The following is a 27,703-nucleotide window of genomic DNA, read 5'->3' on the forward strand; positions in this document are numbered from 1 at the left end:
CTATTAGAGATCACTCAGATCAGCACAGAGGCAAGAGACTTATTATGAAGGGTTAATCCTAGTCCCAGTTCTTGTATTTTAAGAAAATAGAGATGTACCAGTACACTCACTCAGACTAGGAGAGCACATAAATGCTTGAGCAGATTCAGATTTTATTCATTTATTCATATTCTGAGCAAAATATTTCATAACTGTGCTAAATTCTGACAACACGACATTCAACAAAATAAATATGATGCTCACCTTCAAGGAGTGGATAGTTTACTGGGAGAACTGGAAATTACAGTAAAGTATGATAAAAGTGCAATGATAGGGAAAATACAGAGTGCTATGAAAAATATAGAAAAGACATTTAAACTGAGATTTAGGGAATAAAGGAAGCTATCATGGAGAAGTAACATTTGAACAGACACCTGAATTATGAACTCATGAAGCTAAGCTAGAAAACTCTTCCTCCTTTTTTTTCAATTGCATATGAAGACAAAAAGGGGCAAGAGATCATGGTATGCTGGAAAATATGAAAGTAGTTCAGTACTTCTGGAACAAAGAAAGAGAGATGGAGAGTGGCTAGAAATAAGGCCAGAGAGGTAAGCAGAGAACAGTGCATGCCTGGTCTTGCAAGCCACTATAAAGAGCTTAGGTTTGATTTTTAGAGCAAAGAGAAACCACTAAAGGATGTTGTCACACATGCATATTTGCAAATTAGAGAGAGAATTCTGGTTGCTAGATGCAGTTGGGGTCAAAAGGGGTAAAATAGAGTAAAGATAGAAGGCAAAATTGATGCTGGTGAATGGAGAAAGAAGTTGGAATCAAATATGGTGCAGCAACTCTGGAATAGCTGGAAGGAAGACAGCAAAACTCTATAGGAATAGCTTTGAAGTTCTTCTGAGAACCCCTACGTCTATAATCTAAATGAACCCTGGTGGTTTACCTATTTGACAAATACATCATTAGATCGCCCAACATCACCTTCTGTAGTAGGAATCGAGGTTTTCATGTCGGAGAGCTAAAATGAATAACACAAAGTGGGAACCTCAACATTGCAAGTAAGAATCTGAGGAAGCGAAATTGGATAAGGGCTATCTCTCCCCTTGAGCAGAGAAGACATACACATACATACATACATATACACACACACACACACACACACACACATATATAAGGAAGTATCTTTTGGCTAAGTTGTTGTTTAATGCCTCCCATGTAGCAAAAGGTTAGCCTAGGCTCTGGGAATGAACACTGAATATTGGCAAGAAATATAATTTCACAATGGGTCGGCTTGAGGACCACTCTAGGAGAAGAGTAGAGACTGTAGGATAGAGAGATTTGGATAAGACCATGTAGAAACCAGCTCTAAGGGATTTATGAATCTGATATAGCTGTCTGAAGTACAAAACTCATGTAGTTCTTAAACCCAACCTGTTCTGGTTTCAGCCAAAGCCATTAATCCTCTCTGCTTCCTGTTTCTTCAACTCACTCACACACCCCTCCCAAAAGCTCTACAATTCAGCTTTAATTCAAAGTTTAAGAATCTCAAATAAAAATCTAGCATGATACCTGAAGCTAGGAAGCAACAACAGTAACAAAAACAAAATCTATCAAAGGTACTTTGCTATGTCCAAATCCAGAAACACAAGAGTACAGGGTCCCCCTAAGGAGTATTGCTCACACCTGGAAAAATGGTGAACCAAAGGAAAATCTGCTATTCCAGAAACTGATGGAAGAAAACTTCTTTTCTCCCTCCTACAGACTGTGCTAATGGCTTAAGCCCATGCTGATCTTTACCCAGCCATTGCACATTGTCTGCATGTCAAGAGGAGGAATAACAGAAGGGAATTCCTGGCAATTACCACACAGCAAAGACAGGATCATGTCTGTATGATATCACTACTTTTTGCTACATGGATAAATTTATGGAATAGATTTAATATTAGCTCTGAGTTTGGGGCATCTGACTTTCTCTACTGGGCCTCAGTTTCCTCATTTGTAAGGTGAATGGGTTGAACTAGATGACAACTAAACTCCCAGGTCTAATATTCTATAATTCAGAGAAATATGAACTTGGAACAAAATAGAAGCATAAGCAGCACTGGGACCATATTAGAAATCTCCAACTTTACCAATTCTGGGATAATAGTAAAGGAATATAAGAATGTGGACAGTCAAATATCAGGACAAAAATATTAATAAGATAATTAATTCCATAAAATGATTGACTATATAGCATAGGACAGATACTGTACCAAGAATGGGGATACAGATGTTTTTAAAAGGCAAAAAGTCCTTAAGGGGATAAATGAAAAATAATCAACATTTACTTTAAGGCAGAATTAAATAGCTGAAACATTATAAGCCAATTGGAGAATGAGAAATCAATCATGATTTAAAAAGAAAAAAGACAGTATAAAATTGGAGAAGGAAAGTTGCATTTTAGTGAAAAATTGAAAAAGATATCACGAAGAAATAGGATAGATGTTTATAAGAATTAATACTTACAGTTGCTAAAAGAAATAACTTGTCTTAACAGGAATATTTTTTTTTAAATCCAAATTCAGTAAAAGATAATCACAAGAAATCTACAGAAAACTTCATACTTGATGGTGAAACGTTAAAATAATTCTCAATAAAGTGAGGAAGGACATAAAATTGACTATTAACATTACTACTATTAAATATATTATTATAAAATCCTAGCCAATAGGGGCCGGCCAGATGGTGCAGTGGTTAAGTTTGCACATTCTGCTTCGGCGGCCCAGGGTTCACTGGTTCGGATCCTGGGTGCAGACATGGCACCACTTGGCAAGCCATGCTGTGGCAGATGTCCCACACATAAAGGAGAGGAAGATGGGCATGGATGTTAGCTCAGGGCCTGTCTTCCTCAGCAAAAAGAGGAGGATTGGCAGCAGTTAGCTCAGGGCTAATCTTCCTCAAAAAAAAAAATCCTAGCCAATAAATTAAGCTACAGGAAAAAGTGAATAAATATTAGAAAAGAAGAGAAAAACACTATCAGTTTGCAATGGAATAAAGAATTTGCTATAAAACAGATCATTAGTAGATTAAAATACACGAGTCAACATCCTTTGTAAACATCAGCAATAACCAATTAGAGAATGGGGAAAAAGGACCATTCATATAGCAACAAACTATAAAAATTGAGAAATATATATAATGAAGTATATTTTAAGACTATTTAGAGAAAAATATAAAATTGTACTAAGAACTTCTGCTTATGGGTGTGAGGGACAACTTTATATAACAGATTGACTCACTCACCAAGAAAATGTAGAAAAATTGAGATAAAATTTGTGTGTGCATGTGTATGTGTTTTTGTGTGTGTGTATGTTTTATTCCATCAGAGATCTACCAAGGCAAACAAAATTTGAGAGACAAAGATTCTGGAGTGAAGGGAAACTCACTGAGGTGAGCCTGGTATACCACTTAACCCCTGTAGGAATTAGCTGACTGGTAAGAAACACAGGAAGGAAAGCTAAAAACTAAGCAGAAAGCAACTACTAAGAGAAGGTGAGCAGAGCTTTCCACAGTCTCATGGAGACGGTGAGACAAAAATCAAGGTTCAGTGATTCAAATAACCGAGGTTTAAAAAACAAGATTTGGGAGAAAGGAGAAAAGCAGAGAAATGGGCCTGATAGTCTGACCCACATTTTCCATAGAGGAATTTACTGATTTCTAAATGGCTATACTAGAGAATACAAGCAGAAAAGAAATGTTAAAATGATGGCAAACTAAGCAGAGTTAGCAGGCTCATGAAGCTTTGGGCCCAAGAAGGTGAAGAGTCCTTGATAAACCCCAAAAATTTCAGCTGGGATGCTGAAAGGCTACACAAAGAGTAAGGGAATGTCTTACCAGAAAACAAAAACAAAAACAACCCAAACAAACAAAAAACCTCCTCCTTAAAGTATCTCAATCTCTGATTGGATTAAGGTGATCTGCTTCTACTTTAACTGCCTGCCAGAAGTTAGAGTAAACACTCTCTAAAAAGTACAACAGAGGAATTTTGTTTCCAGACAAGAATAATTCATTTCTCCCTATTCCTCCCAAGTCATTACAATTAAAACCCTAGAAATCACACAACAGAAAATCATTAGGGGACACTGAGAGCTGGAAAGAGAAAGGCAGACTAGCTAGGAACCTTGGGACTTACGGAACAACATGACAATGACTTCCTGCATTTTCTTTTTACCTCCCAATTATTCTAAACTAGGCACTGGAAAAGCCTGAAACCAACAACCGCCAATAGAAGTAGACCCCAAAAAAGCCCTAAGAAAAATCAAAGGATTGAGAAATGGGGCACTTCAGCAAAACAGAAAACTTATTGACAATACCTGTCCTACCTTAGCCAACCACTACAAACACCCCACCACCAGCAGTGAGGGGCAGGGGAGACCAAGTAAGGCATCTGGACTCCCAACTCCATCCAGCAGTACAGGCAGTCTGACATGATGATGCCTTCCCTCTGTGGACAGGGCACGAGCAGTAGCTGAATGAGGAGTCTGCACTCCAAACCCAGGGAAAGCAGGAGAGCCAAGAGATCATTTATTTTTTAGTTCTCAGTGTTTAGGGAAATTTCTGTGAAATCACTAGCTGACTAGCTAACAAAACACAGACTTCAGTGACAGCAACGACAAAGAGTACAGTCTTTAGAAAATAGTTTAGAAGAGCCACTAAACAAAAACTACAACCCACAAAAAGCAACAAACCCTGGGGAGGGGAAAGAATTTGATCTCCAGACTTAACACAGTATAACATTCAAAATGTCCACTTTACCAAAAAAAAAAAAAAAACCACAAGGCATCTGAAGATATAAGAAAGTATGGCTCATTCACAGGACAAAAAGGAAATTAATAGAAACTATCTCTAATGAGGTCTACACATTGGACTTAGACTTCAAATCAACTGTTTTAAACATGCTCAAAGAGTTAAAAGAAGTGATAATAAAGAACTAAAGGAAACTAGGAGACCAATGCCTCACAAAATAGAGAATATTCATAAAGAAATAGAAATTATAAATTCTGAAGTTGAAAAATACAATAACTGGAATGAAAAATACACTAAAGGGATTCAATTGCAGATTTGAGCAGCAGAAAAGAGAATCATCAAACTTGAAGATAGTTCAATTGACTTTATACAATCTGCAAAGAAAAAAAAAAGGAAAATGAACACAGTCATACTGGAACAACTGGATATCCACATAAAGGAAGAAGTTGGATACTTTCCACTCAGCATATACAAAAATTAATTCAAAATGGATGAAAGACATAACTATAAGAGCTAAAACTATAAATTCTTAGAAGAAACAATAGGGGTAAGTCTTAACAAACATGGATTAGGCAATGGTTTCCCGGAAACATCAAAAGCTTAAGAAACAAAAGAAAAAGTAGATAAATTGTACTCCATCAAAGTTAACACTTTTGTGCATCAAATGACACAATCAACAGAGTGAAAAAACAATCCACAAGTGGGAGAAAATATCTGCTAATCATATATCTGATAAGGATTTAATATCCTCAATATATAAAGAATGCTTACAACTCAACAACAAAGACAAACAACTCAAAAGATGGCAAAGAGCGAATTTTATGATATGTGAATTATATTTCAATAAAGCCATTAAAGAAAAGGATCACATGGGGGCCGGTCCAGTGGCATAGTGGTTGAGATCACATGCTCTGCTGCAGTGGCCCAGGATTCACGGGTTCATATCTCAGGTGCAGATCTACACACCACTCATCAAGCCACACTGTGGTGGCATCCCACATACAAAATAGAGGAAGATTGGCACAAATGTCAGCTCAGGAACAATCTTCCTCACCAAAAAAAAAAAAAAAAAGAGCGATCACATAAAATTCCCTGCTTTCTATCAGTTTTTTTTAAAAAATGAGCAAAGGACCTGAATAGCCATTTCTCCAAAGAAGATATACAAATAGCCAACAAACACATGAAAAAATACTCAATGTCATTAGTCATTAGGGAAATGCAAATTAAAACTATAATAACATTTCACCCCCACTAAGATGTCTATGAAGAAACAAAAAACAGAAAATAACAAGTGTTGGTAAGGATGTGGGGAAATTGGAACCCTCATATATTGTTGGTAGGAATGCAAAATGGTTCAGCCACCGTAGAAAACAGTTTGGCAAGTCCTCAGTAAGTTAAACATAGTATATGACTCAGCAATTTCACTCCTGGAAGTATAACTAAAAGAATTCAAAACAGGTGTTTAAACAAAAAATTGTACATGAATGTTATGACAGCACTATTCACAATAGACAAAAGGTAGAAAGAACTCAAATGTCCATCAACAGATGAATGAATAAATAACATGTGGCATATCTATACAATAGAATATTATTCAACCACAGAAAGAAATGAAGTAGTGATACATGCTACAACATGCATGAACCTTGAAAACAGTACGCTAAGTGAAAGAAACCAGACACAAAAGGCTACATATTGTATGATTCCATTTATAAGAAATATCCATAACAGGTAAATCCATAGACACAGAAAGCAAATTAGCAGATGTCAGGGGCTTAGGAAAGAAGGGAATGGGGAGCACTAGGTATGGGCTTTCCTGCTGACAAAATATTCTAGACCTCTATAGACAGTAGGGATGGCTGCACAACAATGTGACTGTACTAAATGTCACTAAAGTGTACACTTTAAAATGGTTAAAATGGTAATAAATAAACAAATGAATGAGCCTAGGAGAACTGTTGGATATTTGCATATTTGGTGTCTCAGAGGAGGAGGAGGAGAGAGAAATGAGCAGAAAGAACATTTGAAGACATAATGGCCAAAAACTTCCCAAATTTGAAGACAGACATGAATCTACACATCCAACAACCTCAATAAACTCCAAGTTGGTTACATTCAAAGTGATACACACCAAGACACATTATAATCAAATTTTTGGAAGACAAAGAAGATCTTGAAAGCAGCAAAAGAGAAGTGACTTATCACATACAAGGAACCCTCAGTAAGATTATCAGCTGATTTTTCATCAAAAACCTTAAAAAACAGAAACCCCAGGTTAGATGGTTTCACTAGAGGATTTCCCAAATATTTAAAGAAGAAATGGCACAAATTTGGCAAATTCTCTTCTAGAATTAGAAAAGGAAGGAACAGTGACAAACTCATTTTATGAGGCCAGCATTGTCCTCATTCCAAAGCCAAACAAAAGGAAGTACGAAAAAAGAAGACAATCACAGGTTGATATCTTTCATGAATATAGTGATTTCTCAGATCTTCAAGAAAATGTTAGGAAATTGAATCCAGCAATATATAAACACAATTATACACCATGATCAAGTAGGATTTATTCCAGTTATGCAAGGTTGGTTCAACATTTGAAAATCAGTCAATATAATCTACCATAACAACATGCTAAAGAAGCAAAATCATATGATTATATCAATTGATGCAGAAAAATAATTTCACAAAATCCAACATCCATTCATGATAAAAACTTGCAACACTAACAACTTGATACACTACAAACAAATGCAGAAAGAAAAATAAAAACACAATTCTGGTTGGAAAATAAAATGGTATAAGCTCTATGGAAAATTGGCAGTTTTTTTAACAAGTAAACATGCACATACCATAAGACCTATCAATCACACTCTTGGGCGTTCATCCTAAAGAAATGAAATTTTATGTAAACACAGAAACCTATCTTCTGATGTTCACAGCAGCTTTATTCTTAATAGCCCCAAACTGAAGACAACACAAAAACCTTTCAACGGATGAATTGCTAAACAAATTCTGCTGCATCCATGCTACAGAATACTACTCAGGAATAAAAAGGAACCAACTACTGATGCATGAAACAGCTTGGATGGATCTCAAGGGTATCATGCTTGGTAAAAATGATACCCTTTAACCAAAGAAGATATATAGATGATAAATAAGCATATGAAAAGATTTTCAGTATATATCATTAGGGAGTTTCAGATTAAAACAATAATGAGACACTACTACTATCTGTTAGAATGGCTAAAATCCAAAATATTGATAGCACCAAATGCTGATAAGGATGTGAGGCAACAGGAACTCTCACTCATTACTGGTGGAAAGGTAAAATGGTACAGCCACTATGGAAGACAGTCAGGCAGTCACTTACAAAGGTAAACAGTCTTACCATACAATCCAGCAATTATGCTCCTTGGTATTTACCCAAATGATCTGAAAATTTATATACACACAAAAGTGTACACATGAATGTTGATAGCTTTATTTATAATTGCCAAAAATTGGAAGCCACCAAGATTTCCATCAATGGGTGAATGGATAAACAAACTGTGGCACATCTATACAATGAAACATTATTCAGCAATAAAAAGAAACAAGCTATCAAGCCATGAGAATACATGGAGGAGTCTTACACGCATATTTCAAAGTGAAAGAAGCTAGTCCGAAAAAGCTACATACTGTATGATTCCAATTACATGACATTCTTGAAAAGGCAATAATATAAAGACAAGAAGATTGGTGGTTGCCAGGGGTTCAGGGAGGAGAGAGGGAGAAGTGAATAGGTGAAACGCAGGGAATTTTTAGGTAAGTGAAACTACTCTGCATGATACCATAATAGTGGATACATGACATTATGCATTTGTCAAAACTCATAGAACTGTAGAAATCAGAGTGAACCCAAACTATGGGCTTTAGCTAATAATAATGTATCAATATTTGTTCATCAATTGTAACAAATGTACCACACTAATATAAGATGTTAATAATATGGGAAACTGTGTGAGGGAGTGGGAAAGGGTACATAGGAACCCTGTACTTTCTGCTCAATTTTCCTGTAATGCTAAAACTGTTCTAAAAAATAAAGTCCATTAAATTTTAAAAAGCCAATCTGAAAAAGTTACATAGTATATAATTACATTTACATAATATTATCAAACTGACTAAACTATAGAGATGGGGAACAGATTAATGGTTTCCAGGGAAAGAGACAGGAATGGGAAGTAATGGGTACTACTATAAAGAGGTAACATGAAGGAGTTTCTTTGTGGTGATTGAACAGTTCTGTATCCTGCTGGTACTGATGGTTATACAAATCTAGACATGGGATTAAACTGTATAGAACTAAGCGTGCACACACACACACAAGTGCATGTAAAACATTCTTATATGACTGTAATACAACGTTAATGAGGTCTGTGGTCTAGCTATTACTGTACTGTAGTTATATAAGAAGTTTCACTGGGGGCAGCTGTATAAAGGGTTCATAAGGTTCTACATTCTATTTCTGCAACTTCCCATTAGTTTATGATTATTTAAAATAAAAAGTTTTTTATGAAAGATAACATCAACTGGGGCCTTTTCCATTTTCATTTAAAATGCCCGGCATTCAAACAAAAATTACCAAGAATGAGATGAGATGAAACTCGGAAAGGAAGCAAATGCTAGAAAAAGTCCCAGATACAATTCACATACAGGAAATTCCAGCATGGGTTATAAAATAATGATGATTAATATAAGAAAATAGATACGATGGAAAATTCCAAACAATATTGGAATCAATAAGAATGAACAAGTAGATATTCTAGAACTGAAAAAATGTAATAACTGGGCTTTAGGATGTAATAACTGTAACTGATAGTACAGGCCATCAGCAATCGATAAAGATACCTAAGATTTCAACAAAATGACGAATAAACTTAACCTAAATGACATACACAATATTATCACTCAAAAATGCACATTGAACTCAAAATTTACTGTAAAATGGGTTATGAAGTAAACCTCAACCAATATCAAAGGATTGAAATCAGAGTATATTCTCTGATCTCTGACCACAGTTTAATTAAGTTAGACATCATTAATAAAGAAAATAATTAGAAAGTCACCACAGTTTGGAAAATAAGTAATTCACTTCTAAATAACCCATAAATCAAAGAAGAAATCTAAATTAAGTTAGAAAATATTTTGTATTACATGAAAATGAAAATATGGCAAATCAAAATTTATGGGATATTTTTTGTGTATGGTGTAAGAGAGTGGTCTAACTTTCATTCTATTGCATGTGAAATTGAAGAGAAGGGGAGGCTTCCTAACTCCTTCTACGAAGCCAACATTATCCTGATACCAAAACCAGACAAAGACAACACAAAAAAAGAAAATTACAGGCCAATATCACTGATGAACATCGATGCAAAAATCTTCAACAAAAGGGGCCGGCTCTGCGGCCGAGTGGTTAAGTTCCTGCGCTCTGCTGCGGTGGCCCAGGGTTCGGATCCTGGGCGTGGACATGGCACCGCTCGTCAGGCCACGTTGAGGCAGCGACCCACATCCCACAACTAGAAGGACCTGCAACTAAGATATACAACTATGTACCGGGGGTGGGGGGGGGGGCGGTTTGGGAAATAAAGCAGAAGAAAAAAAAAAAGATTGGCAACAGTTGTTAGCCCAGGTGCCAATCCTTAAAAAAAAAAAAGGAAGATTGGCAACAGTTGTTAGCCTAGCTGCCAATCTTTAAAAAAAAAAAAAAGTCCTCAACAAAATACTAGCAAATCAAATACAACAATACATTAAAAAGATCATACATCATGATCAAGTGGGTTTCATTCCAGGGATGCAGGGATGGTTCAACATCTGCAAATCTATCAACAGGATACACCACATTAACAAAATGAAGAATAAAAGTCACATGATCATCTTAATAGATGCAAAGAAAGCATTTGACAAGATACAGCATCCATTTATGATAGAAACTCTAAATAAAATGGGTATAGAAAGAAAATACCTCAACATAATAAAGGCCATATATGACAAACCCACAGAAAATATCATTCTCAATGGAGAAAAATTGAAAGCTATCCCTCTAAGAACAGGAACCAGACAAGGATGCCCACTGTCCCCACTCTTATTTAACATAGTATTGGAAGTCCTAGCCAGAGCAATCAGCCAAAAAAAGAAATAAAAGGGATCAATATTGGAAAAAAAGTGAAACTGTCACTCTTTGCAGACAACACGATTTTATATATAGAAGATCCTAAAGAGTCCACTAAAAAACTTTTAGAAACAATAAATGAATATAGTCAAGTCGCGGGATACAAAATAAACATACAAAAATTGGTTGCGTTTCTATACACTAACAACGAAGTAGCAGAAAGAGAAATTAAGAATACAATGCCATTTATAATTGTAACAAAAAGAATAAAATATCTAGGAATAAACTCAACCAAACAGGTGAAAGATCTGTACACCGAAAACTATAAAACGTTGAAAGAAATCGAAGAAGACACAAAGAAATGGAAAGATATTCCATGCTCTTGGACTGGAAGAATTAACATAGCTAAAATGTTGATACTTCCTAAAGCAATCTACAGATTCAACACAATCCATATCAAAGTTCCAACAACATTTTTCACAGAAATAGAACAAAGAATCATTCTTTTGCATGTGGCTCTCCTGTTTTTCCAATACCATTTATTGAAGAGAGTTTGCTTTCTCCATTGTATATTCTTGACTCCTTTGTCAGAAATTAGCTGTCCATAAACGTGTGAGTTTATTTCTGGGCTCTCAATTTTTGTACCATTGATCCTGTGTATCTGTTTTTCTGCCAGTACCATGCCGGGTTTTTTTGTTGGTTTTTTTTTTTGAGGAAGATTATCCCTGAGCTAACTACTGCCAGTCCTCCTCTTTTTGCTGAGGAAGCCTGGCCCTGAGCTAACATCGTGCCCATCTTCCTCTACTTTATATATGAGACGCCTACCACAGCATGGTGTGCCAAGCAGTGCCATGTCTGCACCCAGGATCCGAACCGGCGAACCCCGGGCCGCCAAGAAGCGGAAAGTACAAACTTAACCGCTGCGCCACCGGGCCGGCCCCAGTACCATGCTGTTTTAATTAACTCAAAATGGATTAAAGACTTGAACGTAAGACCTGAAACCTAAAACTCCTAGAAGAAAACATAGGCAGTAGACTCTTTGACATCAGTCTTAGCAGTATCTTTTTGAATGTGTCTCCTCAGGCAAGGGAAACAAAAGAAAAAATAAACAAATGGGACTATATCAAACTAAAAAGCTTCTGTAAGAGGAAACCATCAAGAAAATGAAAAGACAGGGGCCAGCCCCATCGCCGAGTGGTTGGGTTCGTGTGCTCTGCTGCAGGCAGCCCAGTGTTTCGTTGGTTCGAATCTTGGGCGTGGACATGGCACTGCTCATGGAGCCACGCTGGGGTAGTGTCCCACATGCCACAGCTGGAGGGACCCACAACTAAGAATATACAACTATGTACCGGGCGGCTTTGGGGAGAAAAAGGAAAAAAATAAAATCTTTAAAAAAAAATAAAATGAAAAGACAACTTACCGATTGGGAGAAGCTATTTGCAAATCATGCATCTGATAAGTGGTTAATATCTAAAATATATAAAGATCTCACACAACTTAACAACAAAAAAACAACTTGATTAAAAATAGGCAGAAGATCTGAATAGATATTTTTACAAAGAAGACATACAAAAGGCCAACAAGTACATGAAAAGATGTTCAATATCAGTAATCATCAGGGAAATGCAAATCAAAATCACAATGAGATACCACCTCATACATGTCAGAATGGCTATTATCAAAAAGACAAATAACAAGGGTGGAGAGGATATGAAGAAAAGGGAATCCTTGTGCACTATTGGTAGGAATATAAATTGGTGCAGCCACTATGGAAAACAGTATGGAGGTTCCTCCAAAAATTAAAAATAGAACTACCATATAATCCATCAATCTTACAAAAACACTAATTCGAAAAGATATATGCACCCCTCTATGTTCATTACAGCATTATTCACAACAGCCAAGACTTGGAAACAACCTAAGTGTCCATCAAAGAATGAATGGATAAAGAAAATGTGATACACAGACACAATGGAATATCATTCAGCCATAAAAAGAATGAAATCTTGCCATCAGTGACAACATGGATGGACCTTGAGGGCATTATGCTGAGTGAAATAAGTCAGACAAAGAGAAAGACAAATACCGTACGATCTCACTTATATGCAGAATCTAAAAAAAAAATAAGCTCATAGGTAGAGAACAGATGGGTGATTGCCAGAGGCAGAGGGTGGGGGGTGAGAGGTGGGCGAAATGGGTAAAGGGAATCAAAAGGTGCAAACTTCCAGTTATAAAAGAAATAAGTCATGGGAATGTAATGTACAGCATGGTGACTGTAGTTAACAACACTGTATTGCATATTTACAAGTTGCTGAGAAAGTAAATCTTAAAAGTTCTCATCACAAGAAACCAATTTTAACTATGTATGGTGATGACTATTAACTAGACTTTTTGTGGTGATCATTTTGCAGTATATACACATATCAAATCATTATGTTGTACACCTGAAAATAATATAATATTGTATGTCAATAATACAATTAAAAAATTATACAATTACTATTTTTTATGTTCTAAAAATGTTTCTTGTTAAAAAAATCTTATTTTTTATATTATAATTTTTTTTTAAGATTTTATTTTTTCCTTTTTCTCCCCAAAGCCCCCTGGTACATAGTTGTATATTCTTCGTTGTGGGTCATTCCTGTTGTGGCATGTGGGACGCTGCTTCAGCGTGGCATGATGAGCAGTGCCATGTCCGCACCCAGGACTCAAACCAGTGAAACACCAGGCCACCTGCAGCGGAGCGCATGAACCCAACCACTCGGCCACGGGGCCAGCCCCTATAATTTTTTAATTATACAATTAAAAGAGAGATCCAATGAAAATGAAAAACCACCAGCAAGACTGATGAATAACAAAGAAGAGAAAAGAAACAAATAACCAATGTTAGGAATGGAAAAAAGTATATCATTAAAGATCCAATAGACATTAAAAAGATGAGAGGACGTTGTTTTGTAAAAAGCTTATGCCAGTAAATATGAAAATTTAGAAGAATGGACATTTCCTAAAAAATATCATGTAAAACCAATAAAATGATAATAAAAATCTGAATACTCCTACAACTCCTAAAGAAATTGAAATTATAACTAAAGATTTCACCCAAAGGAAACTTGAGGCCCAGATGGCATTACCAGTGAATTCCTCTAAACATTTAAAGAATAAATAGAATCAGTCTTACATAATCTCTTCCAGAGTATAAAAAAATAGTTTTGCATCCCATTTCTTTTTTGAAACTAACGTAACCTTAATATCAAAACCTAACAAAAACTTGACAAATAAAGGAAAATTGAAGGCCAACCTCGCTTATGAACAGGGATGCAAAAATTCTAGAACACACACATATACAAACATATGCACACTCACACATATCCCATCCTGTTATGCAAAATAATTGGAAAAGCAGCATTTATACCAAGAATAAAATGTTGGTTTAACACTTGAAAGTCAATTAATGCAGTTCACCACAGTAAGAGAACCAAGGAGAAAAATGTGATCAACTCAAAAGATGCAGAAAAAAATCTGTTAAAATTCAACATTCATTCATATGTTAACTAACCTTATTGTGGTAATCATTTCTTAATATATATGTGTATCAAATCATCAGATTGTGTGCCTTAAACCTACACAATGTTCTATGTCGATTATATCTCAATAAAGCTGGGGAAAAAATTCAACACCCATTCATGATTTTTGAAAAAATCTTTGAAAACTAAAAATAAAAAGAAACTTCCTCAATCTGATGAAGGATATCTGCAAAGAAAACCTACAGCAAAAACCATACTTAATGGTGAAATAATGAAAGCTTTCAGGCAGGTCAGCAATAAAATAGAAGATGCCTGTGATCTCCACTTAAATTCAGCATTGTACTGAAGGTCTTAGTCAATACAATAAGGCATGAAAAAATTAAATATATAAAGATTTGAAATAAAGAAATAAAAATAAAATTATTTTGGAAATGTCATGAAACTACAGATAAATTAGTACTATTGGGGATGGCCGGGTGGTGCAGCGGTTAAGTTCACATGTTCCACTTCTCAGTGGCCCAGGGTTCGCCAGTTCGGATCCTGGGTGCAGACATGGCACTGCTTGGCATGCCATGCTGTGGTAGGCGTCCCACATATACAGTAGAGGAAGATGGGCATGGATGTTAGCTCAGGGCCAGGCTTCCTCAGCAAAAAGAGGAGGATTGGCAGCAGATGTCAGCTCAGGGCTAATCTTACTCAAAAAAAAAATTAGTACTATTAAATGGATTCATCAGTATCTCTGACTACAAGATCAATACTCAAAAATCGATTATATTTATGTAAAACAAAAAATGCTTAGAAAATAAAATTTTTAAAAAGATACATTTATAATAGCATCAAATAATACTAAATAAGAACAAATAAAAAGTTCGTGCAAGACTCATATGCAATAAACTACATAAAAATATTGAGGACAAATAAAAATCTAAATAAATAAACAGATATGCATGTTCACAGATTGGAAGACTCCATTTTGGAAAAATAATTATCCCCATACTGACCAATAGATTCTGTGCAAAAGCACTTTACTGTATGGAAATTGGCAGCCCTATTCTAAAATTTAGGAGTTTAGGAGAATGACAAAGTTAGAGAATTACACTATCAGATTATTAAGACATATTAAAAGATTTTATAATTAATTGAATATCTATTGTATATCCACATAGACATGAAAGATTCTTGAACTCTGTCTCATTCCATTTGCACACATATATACATATATTTGATGGATATACATGTGTTTGTATATGTATGTATACATATATGTATACACATATACATATGTGTGTGTGTATATATATATATAGCTTCTAGACGATATCATAGGATAATATCTTTATGATATTGTGGCAAGCAAGGATTTCTTAAATGCAACAAAAGAGTACTAACCATGAAATAAAAGATTGATCAGATTACATTAAAATTAAGAATCATTGTTCTTCAGAAAACATTAAGAAAGCAAAAAGGCAAGCCCCAGAGGGTGGGATAAGATATATGCAATATATATTGATTTGAATAGACTGAAAAAAAATTTTAAAGACATCCAAATGGCAAACAGCATATGAAACCATGATCAAGCTCATAAGGCATCAGGGAAATGCAAATCTAAACTACTATGAGATACCAAAACATGCACATTATAATGGCTAAATTTTAAAAGTATAACAGTACGAAGTACTAGAAAGAATGGAGAGCCATAGGAGCTGTTATACACTGCTAGTGGATGTGCAAATTGTTGTAAAAACTTTGGAAACTCCTTGGAAGTTTCTGATAAGTTGAACATATGCATACCCTATTACCCAGCAATTCCACTTCCAGCTATACAAACAATGGAAATGAAGATGTGTTCAGCCAAAAATGTATACAAATGCTTTACTGAAACATACTCATCATAGTATAAAACTGGACACAACCCAAATTCCCATCAACAGTAGAATTGGTATATAAATTGTGGTTTATTTATAGAATGGAATACTACACAGCACTGAAAATCAGTGAACGATAGTGCAACAACGTGAGTAAATCTCAAAAACATCATGTTGAGTAAAAAAAGCCATACACAAAGGAGTACGTACTGTATTATTCAATTTATATAAAGTTCACAAATAGGTGAAACTAATCTGTAGTATAAGAAATAAGGATATTAGTTATATTTGGGCAGGGCAGTATGGACAGTAACTGAGAAAAGGCATGAAGGGATGGCTCAGGGTGTTATTTTTTGAGTTCCTGATCCAGATGGTGGTTACATGGTTTGTACATTTGAAAAATATTCATGGAGCTATACACTTATGGTTTTCCATTTTTTCTATGTATGTTATATTTCAATGAATAAATTTACTTTAAACAAAAAAACTACTGAAAAGACAACCTGAATAAATGGCAACATAGCATGTTTCTGGCAGGGGAGACCTAATTAACTAAAAGATACCAATGTTCCCAAGTTTATTTATAATCCAATGTAATCTTAAAAGTCATAACACAATTTCCTTAAAATAAAACTTGTCAAGTTTATTTAAAAGTTTGTAAGGAAATGCTTGAAACTAACTTAAAAAAAACTATGAGGGCATTTGACCTAATAAAGAACAAAACTTACTATAAATCTAATGAAATAAAACATTGTAGTATTAGAATATTTGCATGTTGATATGTATATGCACCAAAACACCAGTAACAGGTGTTCCCTCCTGGGAGAGAGAACTGGGTGGCTGTTTGGGGAAGAATGAGAAGGAGATTTAATTTTCTCTATATACTATTTTGTACCTTTTGGATTATGACCCTCATGAGTTATTTATTTAAAAAGTAAACTAAAAAATTTAAAGTTGAGTACTGAGGTAAAAATAGAAAAAGAATCAGTGAAATTAAACCGAGGATCCCAGAAACACATCCATGTGTATATAGGAATCTAGTGTAGGATAAAAGAGCAATTAATGTTCAAGAAGGAAATTATCAACTATTCAATAAATTGCGTTCAACAAATGGCTATTCATTTAGAAATAATGTGAGATCCACTGTGTACAATGGAATATAATGCTATTACATGTAAACAACAAATATTGAATGTATTCTTGAGGTGGGGAAGCACTTCCTAAGTAATACTTATAACCCATAAGTCATGAAAAGAAAGATCAAGAGATTTAAGTATGCACTAATTATAAGTTTCTCTGTAACAAAAAGACCTCATTGATAAAGTTAGAGATAAGCAACAGATAGGCATTTAGAAACAAAATATGAATGTTCCTAATATATAAGGAGCTAATAAAAATCAGTAAGTAAAAAATGAAGCAAAATACAAAATTAAGCAAAGGATGTGGACAGTTAACAGGAGAATATTACAAATGGACAATAAACATATAAAAATATACTCAACCTCAATAGCAATCAGAGATATACACATTAAAACAACAAGATTTTTGCATTTAAAAACTTTGGAAGTGGGCCAGCCCTGACGGCCTAGTGGTTGAAGTTCAGTATGCTCTGCTTTGGCAGCCTGGGTTCAGTTCCTGGGTGCAGAACCACAGCACTTGTCTGTCAGTAGCCATGCTGTGGCAGAGGCTCACACAGAAAAACTAGAAGAACTTACAACTAGGATATACAACTATGTACTAGGGATTTGGGGAGGCAGAAAAAAAAAGAGAGGAAGATCAGCAACAGATGTTAGCTCAGGGTGAATCTTTCCCAGCAAAAAAACCCACAGAACTATGGAAGGATAACTAATACATTAATTAAAAAGTTAGCTGTTGTAGATTTGAGGGAAGAAAACAGGATTGATGAGGATTGTGATAGGAGCAAAATTTCTGTTGTATATCTTTATTTTATTTTTGAACTATAATACTGATTTCATTTTCTCTGGGTCCCAGCATTCCTCCAAAACCAAATACTCTTCCATTATTCCCTATTTCAGTGAATTGTACTATCATCCCTCCACTTGCAAAATCAGAAACCTAGAAGTCACTTTCACACCTCCTTCTCCAAGATTCCCATATTACTCTACCAATTTACCCTCTAAGTCCCTTTCAAAAACATTTATTTCTCTTTACATATTCTACCACAACCCTAGTGCAAGCTGTCATGAACTCACTCTTGACCACTGCTAAAGCCTCATTCACACAAGAAATACTAAGAACCTACCTTGTATCTGATACTGTGCTAACTACTTTCCTGGAATCTAGTCTCGTCTCTTAATCCACCCTACACACTGCACCTATGTTTAGCATTTCAAAATATGATTTTGTCAGCAGTTCCCCCACCACTTTAAATACCTCAATGGCTTCAGAGTAATCTTAACGAAATTAAAAATTACTAACCTAGGCAAATTAACTGCCTAGTGAGGTCCAAACTACTTCTTCAGACCTATATTTACATCAGGCTCATATCTACCATAATCTCAAGCTACATGGTCCTCCTTTCAGATCCCACAATGCACCATGTTGTCTATCCTGCATAGATATCATATCCCCACAAATTCAATAGCTCCTTGCCTAGTAAATTCTTAAAAAATCAAAAAAACAGCATCAGAACAAATGGAAAACATTCTATAAGTGTATTTAGACTCAAATAACCAATAATTACATTATATATAAACTGATTAAATGCTGTTATTAAAGGCAAATATTATCAGACTAAATGTACAAAGACTATATGTTATATACAAAACACACATCTAAAGTATAAGGATGCTGAAAATTTGAAAATAAAAGGACAGAGAAAGATACACCAATCAAAAATAAATCAAAAGAAAGCTGGTGTGGCTAAATCAATATCAGACAAGGAGACATTAAGGAAAAATTATTACTAGCAATAAAAAGAGACACTTTAGAATGATAAAAGATTCTATTCACTGGGAAGATATAACAATTTTAAATTTGTATGCACCTAATATTGCTTCAAAATATATGAGGTAAAATATGAGATGAAGAAAAACTAGACAAAGCCACAGAATACAAGCAGCTGTGGTTCTCAGTGACCTGCTCTGCAAAGGACCCCAGCAGCTTTCCCCACTGAAGAAACCAATGGACAGCATAGCCACTGTGAACCCCCTGCAGATTTCACTGGTTATTGCCTCACAGTAATTGCATTCACAGTTGGGAGCTACCTGAGTCCCTCCCTATTCGCTCCCCACAACCTCTGCCAGAGCCTGGGATCCATACCAGCAGCCAACCCAGGTCTCTGTGGCTGTGCAAGTACAAGACACTAGACTAGGCCCCACGGCTGACCCCCATCACTGTGTGCATGCTTGGGGCTAGCCCCTATTGCTGTGCACCTACATATCACTGGTCTCTACTGCCATGTGTTCACCCATGGAGAGACCCTGCAGTCAAAATATTGTCTGCCAACAGCCAGTGCCACCACAGCTGCCTGTGGGCCTGGATCTGTCCATGTCTCCTTTCACTGGCCTACACCACTGGGCTCACCTGCAACTAGCTCCTCTAGCAGTGCACCTGCACCATGCTGGCCTGACCCATCACTGGCCTCCACAGCTATGTGTAAGCTCGAGCGGAAATTCTGCAGCCACATGAAAGCACACCAACAGCAAGGGCTCTCACAGCTGCCAATGCACTTGCAGATGTACCTGGCCCTTCCTGCTGGCCCTAGTCCCCAGCAGTATATGTGTGTCTGCAACTGGCTCCCACCACTACACAAGCACCTGCAGCTGGCCCCTGCAGTGAACTGTGTACACACCACTGACTCTGGCCACTATCATTGTCTGCCCTGGTCCATAGCCAGTGGACCAGGAGGTGCTACTGAGGACACTAATACCTCTTGTAGCCACTGTGGATCCCTTATAGTGCTCACCAACGACGACAAAGTTATTGATGCTGTGGACTCCACTGCCTGAGCTGATGAAACATCATTCCCCCTGACTCCAGAACTGCCACATACCCATGCACTTGGTGCCCTGTACAACTAGATCTGGGGTCACAGCATGGTCCAGTATGCCCCCATTCACAGGTGAAAGTCTTTCCTTACTGAAGTCAGTTCATAAAGTCTGGAAGAGCTGACTGCTTTTCAAAGGCACAGACAACTATGCAAGGCTACAGGGATAACAAAGAACCAGGGAAACATGACACCAGCAAAGGAAACTTCCAGGAACTGACCCCAAAGGAAACAGACACTTCCCAACAAAATATTCAAAACAGTTGTTCTAAAAATGCTCAGAGAGCTACAAGAGAAAACAGATGAACAATTTAAGAAAATCAGGAAAACATACAAGAACAAAACTAGAAGTTCAACAAAAAGATAGAAAGCATTTTTAAAAACCCAAACAGAAATTTTGGAGCTTAAGAATGCAATGATTGAACCAAAAAATTCAATAGAGAGCTTCAACATCAGACCATATCAAGCAGAAGAAAGAAATCAGTGAACTTAAGACAGATGACTTGAAATTATACAATCAGAAGGGCAAAAATCAAAAAGAATGAAGAAAGCTTACAGGACCTGTGTGACACCATTAAGAGAAACAATCTATGTAACACTGGAGTCCCAGAAGAGGGAGAGAGGGAGAAAGGGGCAGAAAGCTTATTTAAAGAAATAATGGTTGATGGCCAATAAACACATGAAAAGATGTTCAACATCACTAATCATCAGGGAAATGCAAATCAAAACTACACTAAGACACCACCTTACGCCTGGTAAAATGGGTACAATCACTAAGACTAAAAATAACGAATCTTGGAAAAGGTGTGAAGGAAAGGGAATCCTCATACACTGCTGGTGGGAATGCAAACTGGTGCAGCCACTATGGAAAAAAGTATGAAGATTCCTCAAGAAAATAAAAATAGAACTACCATATGACCCAGCTATCCCACTATGAGGTATCTACCCAAACAATTTGAAATAAACAATCCAAAGTAACACATGCACCCCTATGTTCGTTGCAGCACTGTTCACAATAGCCATTACATGGAAACAATCCAAGTGCCCATAGACTGATGATTGGATAAAGAAGATGTGGTATATATATATACAATGGAATACTACTCAGCCATAAAAAAGACAAAATCATCCCATTTGCAATAACATGGAAGGATCTGGAGGGAATTATGCTAAGCGAAATAAGCTAGATTGAGAAAGACAAACACCAGATGATTTCACTCACATGTGGAATATAAACAATCACATGGACAAAGAAAACAGTTCAGTGTTTACCAGAGGAAGAGTGGTGATGGGTGGGCACAGGGGGTGAAGAGGAGCACTTATGTGGTGACAGTCAAGAAATAATGTACAACTGAAATCTCACATTGATGTAAACTATTATGAACTCAATTTAAAAAAGAAAGAAAGAATGGCTGAGAACTTCCCACACCTAGAATGAGATTTAGGCATCCAAGTTCATGAACCTAATAGATTACTCCATAATTTCAATCCAAAACAATCTTCTCTGAGACACATTATAATAAAACTTTTGAAAATCAAAGACAAAGAGAGAATTTTAAAAACAGTAAGAGAAAAATTTTCTCTCATACAAGGAAACCCCCATAAAGCTGCCAGTGGATTTCTCAGTAGAAACCTTGCAAGCAAGGAGAGAGTGGGATGATATATTTAAAGTGCTGAAATAAAAACACCTGCCAACCAAGAATAGTTTACCCAGCAAAGTTGTCCTTCAGAAATGAGGGCAAGATAAAGACTCCTAAACAAAGGTTGAGGGAGTTCATCACCACTAGACCTGCCTTACAAGAAGTGCTGAAAGGAGTTCTTCAAGCTGAAATGAAAAGACTCTAAATAGTCATATGAAAATACACAACACATTGGTAAAGGTAAGTAAATAGTCAGATTCTGCAGTTTGCACCACAGAAGAGGGCTCCCACCAGAACCTGACAGAGCTGGCACCCTGATCTCAGACTCCCAGCTTCCAACACTGTGAGAAATATATTTCTGATGTTTATTAAAAAAACCAAACTAATAAAGAGCATACTCTCAGATTCAGAATACTGTAATATGGTGGTATGTTAACCATTCAACTGTAGTATAAATGTTAAAGGACAAAAGTATTAAAAATAGCTATAATGACAATATTTTGTTAATTTATACATAATATAAAAAGGTGTAAATTCAGACATCAAAAATATAAAATATGAGGGTGTAAAAGGGTAGAGTTTTTATAAGCAATCCAAGTTAAGTTATCAACTTAAAATAGACTGTTATATGTATAAGATGTTTCAAGTAAGCCTCAGGGTAACCACAAAACAAAACCTACAGGAAATACATATAAGACAGAGAGAAGGAAATCAAAGTATACAACTATGGAAAATCATCAATTCAGAAACGAAGACAGCAAGAGAAGAAGAAAGGAACTAAGAACTATAAAACATCCCGAAGATAATGAACAAGATGATAATAGTAAGTCCTAGCCTAACAATAATTACTTTAAATATAAATGGATTAAACTCTCCAATCAAAAATCTTAGAGTGGCAGAATTGATTAAAAAAAACAAAAACCAACTATATACTGCCTATAAAAGACTCATTTCAGCTCCAAGGACACACATAAGCTCAAAGTGAAGATATTCCATGCAAATGGAAACCAAAAGTAAGCAGGAGTGGCTATACTTATATCAGAAAAAATAGACTTTAAGTCAAAAACTATAACAAGAGACAAAGATGGTCATATATAATAATAAAAGAGTCAATTCATCAAGAGGATATAACAATCGTAAGTATATACACACCCAACATTGAAGCACCTAATATAGAAAGCAAATTCTAATGGATCTGAAGGGAGTAATAGATAATCAAATAATAATAATAAGGGACTTCAATACCCCACTTTGAACAGTAAGAAATCAATAAGGAAACATTGAACCTGAGCTATACTTTAGACCAAATGGACCTAGCAGACATATACAGAATATTCTATCCAACAGCAACAGAACACATATTTTTCTCAAGTGGACATGGAATATTCTCCAAAATAGATTACAAACAAGTCTTGGCAGATTTGAAAAGACTGGACTCATACCAGATATCTTTTTCAAACAAAATGGTATGAAACTAGAAATCAACAACAGGAAGAAAATACAAAAATTCACAAATATGTGGAAATTAAACAACATACTCCTGAACAACTAATAGGTCAAAGATGAACTCAAAGAGAAATTTAAAAAATCTTTAAACAAACAAGAATGGAAATACAGCATACCAAAACTTAGGGGATGCAGCAAAAGCAGTGCTAGGAAAGACGTTTATAGAAATAAATGCCTACATTTTGAAAAAGAATAATCTCAAACAAACAACCTAACTTTCCACCTGAAGAAACTAGAAAAGAAGAACAAATTAGGTTCAAAATTAGCAAAAGAAAGGAGACAAAAATTAAAGCAGAAATAAATGAAGTAGAGATCAGAAAAACAATAGAAAAGATCAGTGAAACTAAGAGCTGGGATTATTTTGAAAAGATAAAATTAACAAAACTTCAGCTGGGCTTATCAACAGAAAAAGAGAGAGGACTCAAATAAGTAAAATTATAAATGAAAGAGGAGACATTACAACTAAGACCACAGAAATACAAAGAATCATAAGAGACTACTATGAACAATTATATGTCAACAGATTGGACAAGATAGAAGAAATGAATAAATTCCTAAAATCATACAGCCTACCAAATCTGAATCATGAAGAAATAGAAAATCTGAACAGGCAATAACAAGTAAGGAGATTGAATCAGTAATTAAAAACCTTCCAATAAAGAAAAGCCCAGAACTAGATGGCTTCATGCACGAATTCTACCAAACCTTTAAAAAAGAATTAACACCAATTCTTATCACACTCTTCCAAAGAAATGAAGAAGAGGAGTCAGTCCCAAACTCATTTTACAAGACCAGCATTATTGTGATACCAAAGCCAGATAAGTACACTACTAGGAAAGAAATCTACAAGCCAATATCCCTGATGAATATAAATGCAAAAATTCCCAACAAAATACTAGCAAATCCAATTCAACAGCCCATTAAAGAACATTCAATATGATCAAGTGGGATACATCCCTGGGATGCAAGGATGATTCAACTTATGCAAATCAATAAATGTGATACATGACATTAATAGAATGAAAGACAAAAATCATATGAACATCTCAATAGATGCAGAAAAGAATTTGAAATAATTCAACAAATATTCGTGATAAAAATCCTCAACAAATTGGTTATACAAGGAACATACCTCAGCATAATAAAGCCCATATATAACAAACCCAAAGCTAACATCATACTCAATAGTAAAAGATTGAAAATTTTCCCTCTAAGATCAGGAACAAGACAAGGGTGCCTATCCTCACCACTCCTACATAATATACTACTGGAAGTCCTATCCAGAGCAACTAGGCAAGAAAAATCAATGAAAGGCATCCAAAGGAGAAAAGAAGAAGTAAAATTATCTCTTTGCTGATGGCATGATCTTGTATATAGAAAATCCTAAAGATTCCACCAAAAGACTGCTACAACTAATAAACAATTTCAGTTAAGTTGCAGGATACAAAATCAACATAGAAAAATCAGTTGTATTTCTATACACTAACAATGAATTATCAGAAAGAGAAATTAAGAAAACAATACCATTTATAATAGCATCAAAAACAATAAAATGCTTAGGAATAAATTCAACCAAGGAGGTGACAGGTCCACACACTGAAAACTATAATACACTAACGAAAGAAATTGAAGAAGACACAAATAAGTGGAAAGATATCCCATGTTCATGAATCAGAAGTTAATATTGTTAAAATGTCCATAATACCCAAAGCAATCTACAGATTTAATGCAATCCTAATCAAAATTCCAATGGCAGTTTTTCATAGAAATATAAAAAGCAATCCTAAAATTCATATGGAAGTACAAAAGACCCTGAATAGCCAAAGCAATCTTGTGAAAGAATAAATCTCAAGGCATCATACTTCCTGACTTCAAACTATATCACAAAGCTTTAATAATCATAAAAGTATGGCAGCAGCATAAAAACAAACACATAGATCAATGGAACAAATTGAGAGCCCAGAAATATAAATTGAGACCACACATATATGGTGAACAAATATTAGACAAGGGAGCCAAGAATACTCAATGGGGAAAGGATAGTCTCTTCAATAACTGGTACTGAGAAAACTGGATATTCACAATCAAAAAAAAAAAAATGAAAGTGGACTCCTATCTTACACTACTCACAAAAGTTAACTCAGAATGGATTAAGGGTTTAAACATAAGACCTAAAACCATAAAACTCCTAGAAGAAAATATAGGGAAAAAGTTCTATGACATTAGTCTTGGCAATATTTTTTTTGATATGTCACCAAAAGCACAAGCAACAAAAGCAAAAATGAGCAAGTGGGGCTACATCAAACTAAAAAGCTTCTGCACATCAAAAAAAGATCAACAAAATTAAAAGGCAACCTACAGAATGGGAGAAAATATCTGCAAGTCATATATCTGATATGGGATTAATATCCAAAATATATAAGGAATTCATACAACTCAATAGCAAAAAAACAAACAATTCAATTAAAAAATGGGCAGAGGACTTGAATAGACATGTCTCCAAAGGAAACACATAAATGGCCAAAAAGTACATGAAAAGATGCTCAACATCAGTAATTATTAGGGAAATGCAAATCAAAACCACAATTAGATATCACCTCTCGCCTGTTCGAATGGCTACCATCAAAAAGACCAAAGAGAAAAAATGCTGGCAAGGATGTAGAGAAATAGGAACCCTTGTGCATTTTTGGTGAAAATGTAAATTGGTTCAGCCACTATGGAAAACAGTATGGAGACTCCCCAAAAAATTAAAAATAGAACTACCACATGATCCAGCAATCCTACGTCTAGGTATATATCCAGTTGAAATGAAATCACTATCTCAAAGATATATTTGCACTCTCACGTTTATTGCAACATTATTCAGAATAGTCAAGACATGGAAACAACCTAAGTGTCCGTCAATGCATGAATGGATAAAGAAAATGTGGTATATATACACAATGGGATATTATTCAGCCATAATAAAGAAGGAAATCCTGCCATTTGCAACAACATGGATGGACCTTGAGGGCATTATGCTAAGTAAGATAAGTCAGACAGAGAAAGACAAAAGCTGTATGATCTCACTTATATGTGGAATCCAAAAAACACTGAACTCATTGAGACAGAATAGAATGGTGGTTGCTTGGGGCTAAGGGCAGGGAAAACAGGAAGATGTTGGTAAATGGGTACAAACTTTCAGTTATAAGATGAGTAAGTTCCAGAAATCTAAGGTACAGCATGGTGACTATAGTTAACAATACTGTATTATATACAGTCATGCGCTGCATAACCATGTTTTGAGCAATGGCGGACTGCATATATAATGGCAGTCCCATATGGTTAGTACCATATAGCCTAGGTGTGTAGTAGGTTATAGTATCTATATTTGTGAAGTACACTCTAAGATGTTTGCACAACAATGACATCACCTAATGACACATTTCTCAGACATATCCCTGTTGTTAAGTGGTGTATGGCTGTACTTAAAAGTTGCTACGAAAGTGGACTTTTAATGTGCTCACCATAACAATAACAACAAAATGGTAATTTTGTAGGTAAAGGATGTGTTAACTAACCTTATTGAGGTAAACATTTCTCAATATATGCGTGTATCAAGTCATCACATTGTATACCTTAAATTTACACAATATTATATGTCGATTATATCTCAATTTAAAAAAAAGAAACTTTAACAAAATGTAAGGCCTAGACGACTTGAGTATTACCTTCTACCAAACATTTAAGGAAGATATAACACCAACTTTACACAAGCAATTCCACAGAATAAAGTTGTTTTCTGAGGCCAGCAGCTCCTACCATACCAACATTTGACCAAGACAGAAGAAAAAGTTTTACAGGCCAATACCTCTAATGAACATAGATGCAAAAAACATTAGATAACCAAATCCAGCAGTACATGAAAAGAATAATATGTCACAACCAAATTGGATTTATCCCAGGAAGGCAAATGCTTAATATTTGAAAAATCAACATAACTCACAACAATAACAAGTTAAAGAGAAAATTTGTATTATCATCTCAACTGATGAATTTTATCAAATGCTTTTTATACAATATCCATTTCTAATAAAAACTACTAGTAAACTAGGAATAGAAAAACTTCTTTATGCTTAGCATGTAAAGGAAGCTGCATAAATGATAGGGTTAATCTCCTTTCTGGATTAAGAGATACCCAATCTTTATAAGCAGCATTTTTATAAAACATACTGTCTAGGGGCTGGCCCTGTGGCCAA

General features: G+C 35.4%; 1 protein-coding gene across 2 annotated transcripts in view; it reads right to left on the reverse strand.

Moving 5' to 3' along the window:
- GABRA3 (gamma-aminobutyric acid type A receptor subunit alpha3) overlaps positions 1-27,703 on the reverse strand; it is a 208,790-nt gene that overhangs the window by 156,854 nt on the left and 24,233 nt on the right. The gene's annotated exons all lie outside the window — the stretch shown is intronic.

This window comes from Equus asinus, chromosome X (genome assembly GCF_041296235.1).
Source record: "Equus asinus isolate D_3611 breed Donkey chromosome X, EquAss-T2T_v2, whole genome shotgun sequence".
Classification (NCBI taxonomy): Eukaryota; Metazoa; Chordata; class Mammalia; order Perissodactyla; family Equidae; genus Equus; species Equus asinus.